At 44.3% G+C, this 11351-nt stretch overlaps 1 protein-coding gene across 2 annotated transcripts in view; it reads left to right on the top strand.

Annotated features, from left to right (window-relative positions):
- The first annotated feature begins 266 nt into the window (after positions 1 to 266).
- FAAP100 (FA core complex associated protein 100) overlaps positions 267 to 11351 on the top strand; it is a 333418-nt gene continuing 322333 nt past the window's right edge. The window contains exon 1 of one of the 2 annotated variants that reach the window (XM_069199774.1): positions 267 to 444. The gene's annotated coding sequence lies outside the window, so the exon portion shown is untranslated. The other variant, XM_069199775.1, reaches the window with a different exon arrangement.

The following is an 11351-nucleotide window of genomic DNA, read 5'->3' as shown; positions in this document are numbered from 1 at the left end:
TTTCTTCTTATTACGCTATGCTGCACAGCTTCGGAGACGCTGTACAGCATGGCTAAACGCTATGGCCATTGGCAAATCCGAAATGTACCAAAGGCGAGAACACCTAGCTTTGACAATGCTTCTTTTCTCTCTCAGCCAACATTCCACCACAGGCGGAGCAGGACCGACGTTCTCATTTTATGTACGATGGTTTGCCGGTAAACTTTGGAGCTTGCTACTAGTTCAGGGCAAAAAAACGAAACTGAAAGTTCTCAGTGTAACACGGAAATCCCTCCCTTTCGCTCAGTTACGAAGACTCCTCCCACTACTTCTCCCAGGCCCAGACAGGGCCTCGTTTCACTCGTAACCAGTGGGCGTAGATGTTCTCGGAGCCAATCAGGGCTAGCGTTGCCCTCTGGGCAGAGCTAAATCGCTCCATCTAGCGCTTTGGCGCCATTCGTACAGGTAATTTTCACTTTTTTGTTTTTAATGCCGCGGATGTGCGTGTTAAACGAGGAAGGGGTGTAAGTAATTCTTGAGTTTTGAAGGTTTCCTGGTCGTCTCGTAAACAGCAAAGGCGTGGTATGAATGAAGGTGGAAAGCGAGACTTTTGGGGAAGTCTCTTTTAACTGAAAGCCTCCCTCCTCTTCGTTGTTTGATAACACACGCTGATTGCCCAGGACGACCCATGATATGTGTTCAGATGTAGCAGCGCTTTGCATGCTTGGCGTTTCTAGCCCTGCGTGCCTTGTATGAAAAGAAAGTAAACATTCCAGTGTGCAATATGCAGTTAACAGTATAGTGTGACGCTGCTGGCGTCCCTGCTTTGATCCAGGCCTGGACGAAATCTTGCATACAGCAGAACTACCCTTAGCACACCTCTTCGATAACCCAATCCTTTTTTGTGACGGATACAACCTCCTTTAAGGAAGTCACCCACAACCCATGGCCTTTCCTGAAGATTAGAGTCATTGGTATGCATGATAATTTTATCTCTTAAAGTTCTCCACACAAAGACCATACTTTGCAAGGTTAGCAATTGTTTAGAGCTACAACGAAGTCTTCGGTGGGTTCTGAAATGCACTGTGTTGGTTGGGAAACAATAAAGTAAAGGAGTAAGGCTGCATTTCTGCCTGCTGCACACGTTCGTCCTAGTAAATAAAAAAAAAAGTGAAGTATATAGTAAAGTGTGCGCTAACAGTGATGAATTAGAGTAATATGAAATAATGTCACCTCGCGTTGGAGATCATAAGGTCCAAGAACTAGGTTGTGCTGCTTGCTTTGAACATCGATGTGAAACAGCTCAGCTGTGAGCTAATCAGGTAAATTGGGGGCAGGTACTGCCTGCACTAATCCCATTTGAATGGGCGAGTACCTGCACTTCTCATCATTGCTTCAATACGTTTAAGCGGAGAGTACTGGCTCTTCTCGGAGCAAACCTGTACTCTAAATAGTGAGCACCTGCACTTCTATATTTTCATTTAAATCACTGATTGGGAGAGATACGGCAGTGTTTGTGTTCAGAAACTAGTTAGTGTGCTACGAACTGACTTAACACAAAAGGGGCCTCTGCTTCCTCATTTTATTTAACAGCGGAGCGAGGAGGACACCAGGATTTCTTTCTGCCCAGGGCTCTCTAGGCAGTCACAGGCTCTGGTCGAATGGCTCAATGAACAGTCTTGTTTTCAGTTTTTAATTCGGGGTAGGTCATTTTGTTGAGCCTTTCTGCTGGGATCTCCGAGGTTGTGAATCCAACTCCCTTAATCACCTTTCTCCCTGCTTCTTGCATTGCCACCTCCTTTGTTTAGACATGTTTGCTTTGCTTGGTCTCAGTTTGAGTTTGGGTGTCCAAGGTGAAAACTAATCTGTAAATTGGTCCAAGACCCATCTGGGCTCTGAAGGCAATACAGAGCAGTTTGAATTTTAGTCTGCATGCCCCTCAGAGCCAATGGTAGGTTTCAAGGGTGGCGGGAATGTGAGCGAATCTCTTTAAATTAACAGTGTTAGGATAGAAAAGTTCTCCGCATGGTAACAGACATGCACCCCTACCCCAAGTGCCAACTTCACTGATTTGTGGATCCCTAATGCTGATTTTTGTTGTCATAAGCAGACATGGATCATGCACTCTTGACATGACATGGGCTTGCTTATCTAATGCATTGTGGTCAAGTTGGACCAGAATGGGCACCCAAAGCGCTACCCTCGTGGTGGTGAAAGGCTACTGCCTTTACTAAGAGTTAAGCAGCACAATTGTGATGGTACCTTGTAGCATACCTTGTAGTGATCAGTAGAAGTGAATAGGTCCTCTTTAACCTGTGTCACTGGAGTGAGGCCTGCAGGCTCACTAATTCAAAGTTCAGGGGCTGTGTGCTATGCTGCGCATGAGTGATGTATCTGTGCTGAGTGTATGTGTGCCTCAGAAGAGAACAGTACAGGGATGATTCAGTACTGTGCAGCGTATGCATGTTGAATGCATATACTGGGTGTATGTTTGCTTGTGATTAGTGCAGTGCATGAAGGATATAGTGCCTTTTGTACTTTGAGCCATGCATTAAAAATAGTCTAAAACTATGTATGTTCTGATTAACTCTGCTTTGATATGAATTTTATGGCCATGGCTGTATCATTTTAATGTTTTATACTTTTAATATCCAACTTTATCCCACCTGCAATTGCTGTGTACACCTTTAAGGTTATTTTAAACAAATAAAGTATTTTTAACTGTATTTCCTGTGCAGTAAATGCATGTACGGGATTTATGTGTGCCTCTGAGTGATACAGTAATTGAAGGAGATAGTGCTGTGCAGTGAATGCATGTTAAATGTGTGTATTGATGCTTTCCTGTAAGCTTGGTGGGACAAGCTGGAGAGGGGAGAGCCAGACCTCCCCCATACACTTCAGTGAGCGCTCTTTGATTCAGTGAGAGATCACAAGGATGAAGTTTGGGCACGTCACGGGAAGGAGATGGGGCTGATTAGAGTATCATAAAGAATAGGGCTGGGTCCCTGGGCTAACCTTTTGATACACATATCACCATGGCTGACATCCAACTGTGCGCTCTGGCCACTCCCATGGACTTTTTTTGTGGGGGCTATCACCTTTAGAGTCGTTCTTGCTGTAAAAGACTGTTTTCAAAAGGAAGAGAGCAGAGAAGTGGTCATTTCAAATGAAAGCAGACCCCCAACATAAACTTCAAAGACTCAGGCCCTTAATCATCTTTGGTGTCTGGAAATGGAAGTGGTGTCAACTGTTGAGCTGCCAGTCAGACTGTGTGAGGAGGAAAAGCTATGCAAGGTTTCTGTCTGTGACCAGGACTGGGGCCTAAGACCTGCCAGTCTCCCTGCTGAGTGAGGGTATATCATCCCTCCAAGTCCACCTGCCCTGGAGCCCAAGCGCCTTCCTGCTTGCCAAGGCAAGTTTGCCCTTTGAAGAAGAGGAATGTATTGGAAGGAGCATAGTCAAGTGGGGCATTCTGGCGAGTGGACTCCCTGAACGAGGTGGAAACGGCTGCTGCACCAATCGGGTTGTTGCCCGTATGCAGGACAAAGTTGGTGACCCTCCCATGACCTCCGTATGCCAAAGGAAAGGGTCACATGTAGTGAGCCGTGGATAGTGCTGTGATGATCGTCCAGAGCCCGTTTGTGGTTAGGTGGCAGTGAACCCGTATGACAGGAGGGGCAGCTGCAAAGTAATCTGTTATTGCTGTGCCATTTTGGCTGTAGGCCATATGTAGCAAGGGATCAGCAACCGTATGCCAGGAGCAGCCGCTGTGGATGGATTGCAGTGCGGACTGGGCTGTAGCCCTTGTGCGGTGAAGAGCTGGTTACCCCATATGCCAGGTGGGACTGCCGTAAAGGCATCTGCTGTGTTTATCTGTGCCCATGTACAGTAAAGATTTGGTGACGACATATGCCAGAGGGGGGGGTCTCCAGACCTAGCAATAAATGGGATCTGACCAAGAGAGTCATTGGAGGAGTGTAACTTTCTTGGGAATCACTAGGCACCTATATCAGGATGAGGGATCAGCATCACACCATCTCACCCCTTCCCTCCATTCCCCCAGCCCCCCACCATGGAAACAGCCAATGATTTACCCTGCAAGGTGAAGTTGCGAGGAAACCCTGCTCGTTGCGGGTGTGCTACATGAGTGAGGATTCTTGAGTGCCGTGAACTCACCTGAACCAGCTGCTGCTGCTCTGATGCCTACAAAGGGAGCACGCTCGGGCACTCCAGAAGTTCTGATCCTGTAGGTGCTTGCTAGCTAGAAAGCATTGTGACAATGGGCCACTTTTGATGCTGATATAGAGTCGGAGTGGACTTCTGAAACTCTGACTACTAGTGGGCCTACTCGGATGTTGCCTAAAGTGAAGGGAAATAACCACAATCGCTAGAGTGAGCAGGGAGTGGGACACAGGGAGCTGCCTACAAAACACTAGAGCCTTGACCTCAGGGGGACCGAGTAGTTGTTTGTAACTGTTGCATTTCTCTTTGTGTTGTTAGAGGTAAAATAGAAATACTTTGTTATAAATATGGTATTCCTGAGAATCAAGTGGTCTTGGCCCAGTGCTCAAGATCCATAGTAGGTCAGGCCCCAGCACACCAGGAATAAAAGGCCCAGTAACCCCTGTTTAGTAACCCCTGCTCACCCCAGGGCCCTCTGAAAGGAATTCTGACAGGCACACAGTCTGGATGCTTGGGTTGGAATGTTTGTAATTTAGTAATCTCTTTCTTTGGGGCAAAAGCATAGAGAATGTTGCAATAGTCAAGTCTCCTCAACACCATGGCCGGTATATTTGTATGCACTGCGCTATCTGTAGCAGCAGTTTGATTTGGTTTTCTGCTTATAATGACAGCATCAAAACTACAAGTACCAAAGTGAAATGGAAAATTAAATGAGTGGAGTGGATGAGCTGCTCACACCTGATGTCAATCACTGAAATCGCCAAATTGAGATGCTCCAGAATTGGCCCATGTCAGGTCATAGTCGATATTCTTCTTTTTGGCTGCATGCATTTCTTTGGAACAGTGAAAAACATGTGCTTCACGCAAAAGACTGTGTGTGTGTATATGTATGTGTGTGTGTGTATATATATATATATATATATATATATATATATATATGATCTGGGTGTGGAGGAAGGACACCCTGCAAGAGAATTAACAACAGTAACACCCGAGGTCAGCTTTTCCCGTCACAAGACAATGTTTTGGGAGGTCGCGAATGTCAGAGAAATAAATAAAGATGCCTTTAAATTCTATTTCTTCTTTCGTTTTCTGGGCTTGAAATACATGTCAAATGTCAACCTATGTTTTCTGGTAACTTTATGCTTTATTATTTTAACAGGATGATTAGTGTTCACAAATTCCTCTCACTTTACAGTCACAAAAAGAAAGGTAAAGTGAATTATGTAACAATCTTGCTGGGGTACATGAAGTGTGAACAGAAAGGCTGTAAGGTGCCAGTTTTTGTAACACTCAACATAATGTAAATACCTGTAAATGAACTGTACACATTTAGCTGTTAGAAAAGTAACAATTAAGTATTTTTTATGACATTATGAAGTTTGATGGAAACAAAGATTTAAAAGGGATCAAAACAAATCAAGACACTTTACTTGATGTCACACAAATTATAAATATTCACTGACACCCCACTAGGAAATACTAGCCAATTGGGGCTAACCGACAGGACCTCAAACCTGTTGGTATTTAGTGTACTACTGGGATGTAGCACAGTGTGCCAATTCTGGCATTAAAGTGAGAATATTCACCACACAAGCAGAAACAGGATGTAGCCCTCATATTACACTCCAGCTGGACTTAGAACTCCCCTTTTCTTTGTGATTTTTAAATCATAACGAGGTTTAAGACTCCTAAATCAAGATGGTGCCCAATTGAGAAAGATGAGTGATTCCCAAGCAAGCCCACACATCCTCCAACCCACCAGTTCTTAGAACCACATCCTGCGACAGTGTTGTGACTTGGAAAAGTGGCCATGAGAATCTATAAATAGTTGCAGAAGAACTGGAAACCAATTTTGCACCATCTACAGAAGTGTGAACAGAATAGCTGTAGTAGGCATTGCACTTTTGGGGTTTAAATAGTAGCCCACTAATGGTCCCACGTTTGTAGTGTGTTTCTGTACCTATATTCCTCCAGGGCTTTGGCACCAATTCCTGGTGTCTGTACTTTGGAAAGAAGCTTTCTTATCCCCAGAAGACACCAAACACTGAATGGAGCTGAAAAGATCTCCTCATGGCCTGATTAGATGATCATATCATTTGGTATACTTGTTTGCGGATTCCAACTCCACAGGGTTTACTGGGCTTCGCTTGGGATTGGAGGTTGAGTCCTTTTACCACTAATATGTCTAAACATTTTAATATGATATGCAGACAAGAATTCACAGGTGCAGGCTCACAATAGAGAATACAAGCAGATTACTGTGTCTTTGAACCACAGGCCAGTTTTCTGCACTGCCAGCTAATATATTTAGAATCATAATAAGATCTCTGGAGCTGCATGCCCCAGGGTTCTCGTGTGATGTATTTGCCTAAATATTTACTTGCATTGCAGCAGGTTGCAAGACTCCAGCTTTGGTTGTTCAGAGCTTCTGCCTCTGACTCGCTCTGAAATGCTACGGTGGCCACCTCACCCTCACTCCAGGTCATCATGTTTCTAGACCTGGGCTATCATTTGATAGCTTAATGCATTCTGTGTATTGTAGTCTTTGCTTCAAGTGACGTAAAATAGAGTAGCATTCCCCAGGGCATGGAATTCGTCCAGCTCCCAGGATGCATTGTTTGGGGTCAGTGATAAGAAGTTTTCATGTTTATTTTGTCCACTACATGAGTAGCCTCAACGCTCTGCAGCTCACACTCTAACTGCCAATTTACAGTGTGCAGTGTGATTGTGAGTTACACTATTGCCGGTGTTATGGCACGCTATGTAGCCACATCTAGAGATGTATAGATGGTTCATTCACGCAAAGCCTTGACTCGCAAGTTATTCATCCAAGGAAATACAGTGAGTTGTAAGCCCGGCTAGTGTTACTGACAGTGATTCCAATACACAAATCTATATATATTTTTCCAAAATATTACCATTTGTGGAAACTGGTACTGCTCCCAGAATGCCCTTTTGCTATATGCAAATACATGCAGAACAATGAAAGCAAGATTGATGTGTATTCTAATATAAATTTACTCAAATAATATTTGAAAAAAAGCAGACAAAACCCAGACTTAGCCCCTCATTACGAGTCTGGCAGTCTTAAGACCGCAAGACTTGCAGTGGTGGTCGGACCGCCGTGGTTGTCCCGGTCCGACTGCCCCTTTACGACTGTGGTAGAGCTGCCATGGTCTAACTGCAGACACCGCCAGGTTGCTGCCAGTCAACAGTCTGGCGGTCTCAACGGTTGTAATCTGTCAGGGTAGATTACGACTCCTCATTCTGCCATGGAAAGGCTGGAGGAATGGGGATGTTGGGGTCCCCATGGACCGCCCCATTGCGCTTTCCACTGCCTGAATTACGGGCAGTGGCAAGCGTGACGGGTGCTGCTATTGCAGCCGGCTCGATTATGAGCTGATGTCAATATTAAGCTCTGTTTCCCACTGGGCTGGCGGGAGGAAACGCTGTTTCCGCCTACCAGCCCAGAGGGAAACTTGTATTAGGGCCGGCGGTGTTCTGGCCGCACAGGCAGTCAGATGGTGGGACGAATTTGGCAGGCGGCCTCTGCCACACGCCAAACTCGTAATTAGGACCTTAGTTTGCTAAACATGATGCATGTCAGCTTTTAAAACACAGAAATAATAGAGAATCAGATGGAAATCTTTGAGGGCAACATGTAAAAAGGAATGTTATCAAGGTGCCACTTGTCCCTCTCCACTGCAGTTCTGTGATCTTGCAGGAGCTTGCAGATTTATTACTCCAGAATTCGCAGACATCAACGGAAGTAGGCCTGGAAACCATACTCCTCGCAAACTTTCAGGAATTACGTTTTGGCATGAGTATGACACATTCATTTGCTCATGCTAATACTGGCAAAATAGGTGCAAAGCCACTTGTTAAAACCTTTTTTCATTTTTTCTAGGGGAAAATAATTGTGCTCGCAGAGAGAAACCCCTTTACCTGCTATTCTACTTTATTGTTCTAAGAGGTGACCCCTTCCCACAGTGGAAAACATTTTGCTTTTTATCAAGAGTAACTTTTTTACCTTTTCCGGTGAGAAAAAGGATAGGAGCTGGTGACTGCTCTTAAACATGTTTGTGGTTTTGCGCAAACTGATAGGACATTCCATTCGCGGAACTGACACTTGCCACCTGCTTCCAACTCCTCTGAGTAGATCTCTTGGCACGAAAATCTTCATGCAAGTAATCCTTACTTGTGTAAGAAGCTTCGAGAATCAGGCAGACAACACACTGACTGACAAAACCTTTCAGAATGTATTTAGTAGTAAAATGCAAACCAGTCAATTATCTGGAGCAGCAGTTCTAAGCGTTTGACTTCCGTGGACCCCAACTGAATCGTTTGTGGAATCCAGGGACACCCACAGAATCGTTACTGGAAGCCACGTATTCCCAACCCAAGCAAGTTCTATGATTTGGACATCGAAACAATACACAAGCGCAAAAACAAGTATACACCACACAGTTGCTCAAATATTTTGTGTAATTCACCCTCAAATATAGAAAACGTTTTCAGATTTACAGTGTTGCATCCTTATTTGTAAATATTAACTTTAATTCATGTTATCATTATTTAATTTCGTAAAACAGTCGCGGACCACGTGAGTAGGCCTCGCCGACCCACAGGGATACTTGGACCACAGGTTAAGATCTACGCATCTAGAGCTTGATATATGGTTAACATTATGGCAAACTAAACAGAGGCAAAATGAGATTAAGCGACTTGCCCAAGGTTTACACAATATGATCAAGCGGAGAAGGTCAGACTACGAGTGATCTCCTTTATCTCAGTTGTCAGTGTATGCACTGGACCGTAAATGTAATCCTGGTTTATTCACAGTAAAGTTTTGTGAAAACTGAGTAAATGCTTAATGGTAAATCTGCAAAAGCACAATTTCACTAGGCGATTCCTCAGAAACGAATTTAAGAAAGTGAGCAATGGTATAGTTAGAACACTGATGCATCATTAACTCTGCTATAATCCGAACTCCGGCATAAGAACAACACCTGCATATTCGCAACCCTACTATCAACCTTAAACAGAGGCAGAGAATATCTGACTGGGATAAAATCCTGCTATATTCCAGGGTCCTTATAATCAGAAATATGGCATAATCAGAGCCATCCCAGATGCCAAACCCTGACATAACACGAGACCCGGCATAGTGAGGGAATATATTACCTGAGTTCTGTTATGGGAAAGCTGGCCTAATTTGTCACACAATAGCATGGCCCCAAATGGACCATATGAATTTTTTATATGGGGCAAGTAAACTTAAGAAGCATTCTGTTTCTCGAACAAGCAGATATTTTATCAAATTCCACAAACCTAACAACAGCCATTTGTGAATTAAATGTTCAGGATTTGAAACAGTGTCCATGATGACGTGGAGGGATGTTGTCACCCTACTGGTTGCACTGCAAGGGGAAAGCATTTGCAATATGTAGGTTAGGCCTAAACAAAAACCCACTAATCAAATGAAGATGGAAGACCTCCCACAGGTGCATTGTCAACTTTATTGGAGTCCATAGGGGGAATAGAGCAGGTCTCAGGAGCACACGCTCTGGTGTTCTTTTCACACAACGTTGAGGGTCGCTAACATAGGTTTGAAAGTTCACAGTGAATGGAGATTATTAATTCTTCTTGGTGGCATGAGCCATATGTGAACAGTAAGTCTTGGGCTGATGGCAGGACTGTGGTCATTTTTTTTTCTTTTTAGTGCAACCTGCCTCTAGGATTCAGGGGCAGAGTCTTGAGACATCCGCTTGTGATTCCATGCTTGCCCCCAGTCTGATAATTCCCAGGCAAGAGAGGGGCAGAAGGAACTTGAGTTCTGTGCGGTAACTGGGCACATGCAGTATGGTTTGGTATGGCATTTCTTCAACTCCAGGCAGGTCCAAACACATAGATGCTGGTTTAGACAGCTGTTGAAAAGTTCAGCCATTTCTTTTTGGGCAGCACTGCTGCCAGGCTACTCCTCTGGGCAGACTTCCTTCTGCACAAATGCCCTCCACACCCCTTTCTCAGCAAGATAGCCTGACTCCTTTCCCATGCAGATCCGCAGCTCTTCTCCAGCAAATAGTTACAGACTGCTTCATATGGTGTCTCCTCAGGGAGACTGGCTGTCAGTAAAACTAGCCCTGGATCTCACAAGTTTTCCCGACTCTGCGGACATCACTCACTCTGATTCCCCATGCTTGGTTCTAGAACCAATTCAAGGTGGGTCTTTTTCTGTAAGCATACCTCCTCTTCAAAGCAGGCAGTCTGTGTCTTCAGGTGGTGGTGTAGCAGTAGGAGCCTGACAAGTGGAATCGAGAAGTGCACCTAAAACACTAGCACAAAGAGAAGTCACGCTTTCATGCCTGACACCTATCGGCGTTTCGGGAGCAGCAGCTAGCTATGAAGGAGCTAAATGTTGGCTCTAACCTGAAAGTTCATCCTGTCCTTCTAAAGTGACTGCTGTCCCAAACTTAATCAATATGAGGGAGCAGAGAAACTATGCACAATGGTTGATTCAGCTTCCCAGTGTCACTGAGAAATCAAGAGCGAGTCAACCCGCTAATTCAGGCAACGAGATTAGCCTAAATTAATCTCGGATCTTTATGTAAAATACCTCTCACCCACTGGTAATTACAGTGGAATGTTTCATCAGAGTCCTCAAGGGTTTCTTACAGACAGTCAAAAGAGATCTGGCGAAATGGGTGGGGATCTGGAAATATAAAATTGGTTACACAGCATCTTGATCTCTTTTTTTCTTTTTTTTAAAATATGCATGCGTGTGCAAGACTTAAAACAGGAAGCGTTGCCTTGGAGTTCCAATCACTGAAGCATCTACTTGGGTCTGCATGTTTCAGCTACCTTCAAGGCCAAAAAATGGGCATGTGGCTTTCATAACAACCGAGTAATATCCCTAAATTACCTAGATTCTTATAGTTGTACCCTATCCCACAGAGAACATTCCGACCATTCTCATTCAAACAAAGCATTCATACAAACTGACCCAGGAGGACCTCTCAGTATTCTGCAGGTTGAAAAAGGAAGAAAAGATTCAAATGAGCATTGTATTTATTGTTGTTCTCATGTTTGTCTTTCGTGACTTTTTTTATTTTTGCACTTTTTCGATGTGTACATCCATCCCAGTGTCCCAATCATGCATGTCTGGAGGACCTGGCGTGTACCCAGCC

The sequence above is a fragment of the Pleurodeles waltl genome, chromosome 7 (assembly GCF_031143425.1).
Source record: "Pleurodeles waltl isolate 20211129_DDA chromosome 7, aPleWal1.hap1.20221129, whole genome shotgun sequence".
Classification (NCBI taxonomy): Eukaryota; Metazoa; Chordata; class Amphibia; order Caudata; family Salamandridae; genus Pleurodeles; species Pleurodeles waltl.
The sequence above is the reverse complement of the archived record's forward strand: the minus strand, read 5'-3'. Positions and strand labels throughout refer to the sequence as shown.